Source organism: Eptatretus burgeri, chromosome 2 (genome assembly GCF_056783735.1).
Source record: "Eptatretus burgeri isolate ZD-2024b chromosome 2, Ebu_testis_v1, whole genome shotgun sequence".
Lineage (NCBI taxonomy): Eukaryota > Metazoa > Chordata > Myxini > Myxiniformes > Myxinidae > Eptatretus > Eptatretus burgeri.
This window is the reverse complement of record NC_140962.1, coordinates 99,820,449-99,826,697: the sequence shown is the minus strand read 5'-3', so window position 1 is coordinate 99,826,697 and position 6,249 is coordinate 99,820,449. Positions and strand designations below refer to the sequence as shown.

Genomic DNA, 6,249 nt, shown 5'->3' with positions numbered 1-6,249 from the left:
TTGCCACTCTGAGACAGGATCCTTAAATGGGCTCAATCATTCGAGCAAACTGGTACTCATTTTGCAAACCTTGGAAGGATGACAGGCTGTCAACCACAGCTGGTATTAGTTCAATGGCACAGGATTTGAACTCAGGACACTAGGACCCTGAGCCCACCTCCCTAACCATTTAGCCAACACCAGGCATAAGTGCATGGTTATCCTCTGGAAATCCAGCAAACAACAGCAGGATAATCATAAGGCTCAGCTGTTTAAACTGTCACCTTCTTCAAATATCTAGTGTGCCTTGTTATGTCTTTCTACAATGTATGCTACACCTCCATCTCCCTGCTACGATCAATGGCTTCACTGAAGACTCTGCTCGCATCAAGGCAGAATGTCTGAAATTGTTTGTCTCTAAATCTTGTCTATCCCTTCTAGTTTTCTCACCTGTTTGTTTGAACTTTACCTCTGCCCTCAGACACCACTTTCACCTTACCCCTTGGAAACTGTTTGAAGGTAGATGAAGAAAATTTGACCAGCCTTGTCTCTGGAATGGGACCAAGTGACATCAAAATCCATTATCTCAAGCCATTCTATGTGGCTATTGCTTCTACTCTGGCTGTAATCTTCAGGTTATCCTTATTCTTAGGCTGCCTTCCCTCAGTGTAGATTATAGTCAATATTTCTCCAAGAAAAAAGAAGGTCACAAGAACATATCCACTCAATTATATTTGAGGAAGCTTACTTTCAGATGGCAAACTTCGACTCCAATTCTGTTGCAGACCCAGACAGCATTAGTGCATTTGTCCTAAAATCCTTCTCTGCTGCTATTGCTCATCCTCTTTGGATCAGTTTTCATTGGCTTGGAAGTTATCCAACATCACTGTTATAGACAAACATGGGGCAAAAACGGATACTCTTAACGACAGGCATTTTAGCTTGATTCCAATTAGAAGCAAGGCCATGTAATCTATCATTGCAGTTGACATCAAATCATTCCTCTTCTCCAACAGCCTGATCTCAGATCAACAGTTCGGTTTCAGACTCGATCCTTCTACCCTGGACATGCTGCTTATGCTCTCCCACCAATGGATGGAAACCCTCAATTTCAGACATGAGACCAGGGACATCTCTCTGGACATATCTCGAGTATTTGATACAGTATGGCACCTGCCTTGATCTCCCAACTCACTGCCTATGCCATCGAAGATCACCTCCGATTACGGATCACTGACTTCATCCACCCCTGCATTCAGCATGTAGCTCTTAACGGGATCCTCTCATCTCCTCTCCCTGTCAAGGCAAGAGTGTGCCAAGACAGTGTGTTTGACTCAGTCTTGTTCTTCATCTTCATCAATGATCTTTTACATTCCCTGGAAAATCCTGCTTACCTCTTTGCTGATGATTCCACCCTCTGACGTATCATCTATCATCCTTCAGACAGATAGACAGGAGCCCCTTCCTTCTCTCCAGCCTTTGGTGTAAATAAGACCATGTTTAACACTTGGAATATGTCTTTCAACCATGACCAAATTCCACACACTCACACTGTCTCTCCAAAAAGATCATTTGGCAAACCATCCCATCTACGGTGCCTTAATTAAGTATTCACACCACGAGCCGTTTTCACATTTTGTTGTGTTACAGCCTGAATTCAAAATGGATGAAATTTAAAGTTTTTTGTCAACGATCTAATCAAAATACTCCATAATGACAAAGTGAAACATGTTTTTCGAATTTTTTTTTACAAATTATTGAACCATGAAAATCTAAAAATTCTTCTCAATAAATATTCCACCCCTTTGCTTTGGATGCACCTGAGCTCCAAATTGAGCTCGGGTAGATCCAATTTCCTTTGATCATCCTTGAGATGTCTCTACAACTTGACTGGAGTCCATCTGTGACCAATTCAATTGATTGGACATGATTTAGAAAGAAACACACCTTTCTATATGAGGTCCCAGAGTTGACTGCATGTCAGAGCAGAAACTCTACCATGAAGTCCAAGGAACTGTCCATAGAACTCCAAGATAGAATTGTGAGGAGGCATAGATCTGGGGATGGGTATAAAACAATTTCTAGAGTGTTGAAAGTTTCCAAGAGCAGTGAGCTCCATCATTAGGAAATGGAGAGAATATGGAAGTACCCAGACACTTCATAGAGCTGACCATCTGACCAAACTGAGCAACTGAGTAAGAGAGACCTTGGTCAGGGAGGTTATCAAGAACCCAGTGACCACTCTGACAGAACTACAGAGTTCTTTGGATGAGATGGGAGAACCTGCTGGAAGGACAACAATCTCTGCAGCACTTCACAAATCTCAGCATTGTGAGAGAGTAGCCAGATGGAAGCCACTCCTGAGAAAAAGGCACATGACAGTATGCCTGGATTTTAAAAAAAGGCACTTGAAAGACTCTGAGAGCATGAGGCAAAATATTCTGTGGTCTGATGAGATGAAAATTGAACTCTTTATCCCAAATGCAAAGTACTACATCTGGTGGAAACCGAGCACAGCTCATCACTCATCTAACACCATCCCTACCGTGAAGCATCATGGTGGCAGCATTATGCTATGAGGATGCTTTTCAGTGGCAGAGACTGGGAGATTTGCAAGGATCGAGGGAACAATGAATGGAACCAAATAGCAGCATATCAATAAGGAGAACCTGCTTCAGAGTGCAAAAGACCTTGGACTGTGGTGAAGATTTACGTTCAAAAAAGGACAATGACCCCAAGCATACAGCCAAAGCAACACTGGAATGACTTCATAACAAGAATGTGAAAGTTCTTGAGTGGCCCGGACAGAGCCCAGACTTGAATCCCATTGAGAATCTGTGGAACGACTTGAAGATTGATTTTCACCAATGCTCCCCATCCAACTTGACAGAGATTGAACAAATCTGCAAGGAAGAATGGGAGAAAATCCCCAAATTCAGATGTGCAAAGCTGTTACAGACATACCCAAGAACACTCGACGCTGTAATCACTGACAGAGTGTTTCTACAAAGTATTGATTCAAGGTATTGAATACTTATTGATGAAAGACATTTCAGCTTTTCATTTTTAATTAATTTGAAAAAAATTCTAAAAACATGTTTTCACTTTGTCATTGTTGGGTATTTTGTATCGATCGTTGACAATTTTTTTTAATATAATCCATTTCAATTAAGGCCGTAACACAACAAAATGTGAAAAAATCTAGGGGTGTGAATATTTTCTGAAAGCACTGTGTATTGGTTTAAAAATGTATTTCCTGTTTTATTGGTTTGTTTCCCTATTTGTGCCAGTAATAAATATATACTGTATGGTGCTTTAAGATCCCACCTTGCTGCACTGAGTTACCAGCAAATCATTTCTGGGGTCCAAAAAGACCCCAATTGTTTTCCTTCATTTTTTTGAATTTATGATTACTTCACCTTTAGACCCCGAAGACCATTTAGAACCTTAAGATCCTGTATTAAGACCCTCAAAACCCTTAAGACCCTTTAGAAGGTCCACCAACAACCCCCCTACTGGTAAAACTACCAACATCACAAATCACTGCTCACCTTCACTCTTCCATTCCTCTTTTTTCCCGCCTTTGGAATAAACTCCCTCACTCTGTTCAATACAATTCTTCCCTCCAGGCCTTCAAAACAGCTGTTCACCACCATCTCTTATCATTCCCCATCCAAATCCTCGATCTTTTCGACCCCCGTTAATCCACCCCAAACCCACCTCCTTCAAATTCCCTGCTTTCCTTCCTGAAAGTCCCTGTAGTGTCCATCTTGTGTATCCCATGTTCTCCGCCCCATCCCTCTCCCTTCCACAGATCTCTGTTCCCCACTGTTTTGTCCTTCCCACTCCCGCCCCTCTTGTCTCATGCCCCCTTTACTGTGCGTTGTGTGTTAGCTCTCATATGAGCCTCGACAAGGTATACAAAAAAAAGAAAAAAAAAGAAACCTAAAACCCTTTAAGATCCTCTCGAGTCGAGACACTTTATACTCTTCAGACCCTTAATAACACCCTTAAGGCCGTTTAGGACACTTTTGACCCTTTAGAATTCTAAGACACTTTAAGACTCAATAGACCCCTTACACCCTTAATAACCTGAAGACCCTTAGACCCCTTTGACCTTTCGACTCTTTGAGAAGTTTTAAAACCCTTTAAACTCCTTATGACAATTATGACCCTTAAGACCTTTAATTACACCCTTTAGGCCCCTTTCGACATTTTAGAGCATTTCGACCTTTTCATACCTTTGGACACCTTCAGACCTTCAGATCATTTGACCTTTATAAATTTTCAGACCTTTGACCTTTACTCATTTGAAACTACACCGTTTAGACCTTTCATTTGCAATTAACGACCTTTCATTTAGTACATCCTTCCATTTATTTGCCACACAAAATACACCACACAAAAGAAGTGCTGACGAGGGTCTGCAATCTCTGATCGCTCTTTCTTGTTTTACATGTGAAAGCCCTTAGATCCACATGTATGCATTATTATCGTCATTGCACAAAGTGGTCTCTGTTCCCTTTCTTGATCATTTCGCACCTTTTCTGCATTTTCCCTTACTGAACTGGATGAAATGTGGATCATTAAACTGATAGAGGGACAGAATGGAGTAAGTGGACAAAATTTATTTTCAGCTAATTCCCTTTCACATAAGAATACATTTTAGAATCAACTATCTGACTGCGATAACAAAAATTCTCAACACTGTATATGTAAAATACATCATAACTTGTGTTTAGCAATCTTCACTGCTTCAACAAATAATCATACAACACACAAGAGCACTTTTGAATGACCACTTCACCTTACTATGTAAAACAATTGCCATCACAATAACAAGAAAAAGAGCAATCAGATATTGCAGACCCTCACCAGGACTTGCTTTGTGTGCTGTTTGTGTAGTTTTGTGTAGTGTTTTTGTACTGGCGTGTTACGTAATTAATAAGAGACAAAACTAGAACTGCCACTTCATAATTGCTTGCAGTGATGACCTGGTACCAAAACATCCCGCTTTGATGCAACCCCGCTTTGATGGGAAACTTCACCCTGAGCCTGACCCATGCTGTTTATTATTATTCAATTGCATTCAGAAGGGGATGAAAATAAATTGAATTCAAATCAAATGGAAGACTAAATAGATACAGTCCTGAATTGGAGTCATCAGAAGGAATCCAAACAAGCTAAAAGCAAAGATGAAGTCATCAGGAGGAACCTGGATAGGATTTGCATTTCAGCTGTTACTCCTCCACCATAAAACCCATCCAGGTCCAGCCAAGTGAGCCTTATTAATTATTTTTTAAAGGAACCCAGATCAAAAAAAAATAAACAATTCTGGCTGTCAGACCATGTGTCCAATCAGGTCGAAATGTAAAACATATATTCCATATCATTGCTGAATCATAATTGTGAAGTTTCAAATCAATCGATGATGCGGTTCAAGAGAAATAATTTTTTTTAAAGATTTTTGCTCAATGCAATATGGCTGCGAGACCATGTGACTGATCAATTATTCGTGCATACACTGGTATCCCCAAGGCTTGAGGAATATTTATATGGTTTCCCCTCGATCTGTCCAGACATTCTGAAGAAGAAGATTTTTTTAATAGGTTTGAGGGTAAATCCAATATGGCTGCCAAAGCATTTGACATATTATGATGTCATATGTGCGAAAGTTTTGTTCCTCGTGGATAGGCTGTACTACATGTAAAGTTTTACTTCGATTTGTTCAGCCGTTTCAGAGAAGAAGATTCTTGAAGATTAAAAAAAAACACAACCAATATAGTTGCTGAATTACGTGACCGTAAACATCATCAATTTTTTTTTGTGGACAAATTTATCCCTAGATGACCCTGAAATTTTTCATACTGATCGGATGTAGCGTTCTATACCGGGTGTAGTGGCGTGCGCCTGTAATCCGGCTACTCGGAGGCTTGGGTTGGAGGATCACTTGAGGACGGGAGCTCTGCGCTGGGCCGCGCTATGAGAGGGTGTAGTGCAGCCCGGAATCATGGTGAAACCCAATCCTTATCCCTGTGTCGTAAGAGGTGACCAGGGTTGCGTCAGAAAGGGCATCTGGCGTAAAACCTGTGCCAAATCAGTGTGCGGATCATAACGGATGATCCACTGTGGCGACCCCCTAACGGGAGCAGCCGAAAGATGAACAACAACAACATCGGATGTAGCGTTCTGTGGATGCAATAATGACGTCATAATGATGGCACCTATGACATCACAAAAAAATCACACTTATTCCCGATGAGGCGTATT

General features: G+C 41.0%; 1 pseudogene; it reads left to right on the top strand.

Moving 5' to 3' along the window:
• Positions 1 to 5,868: 5,868 nt before the first annotated feature.
• On the top strand, positions 5,869 to 6,009 carry LOC147032665 (signal recognition particle RNA; annotated as a pseudogene).
• Positions 6,010 to 6,249: the final 240 nt, after the last annotated feature.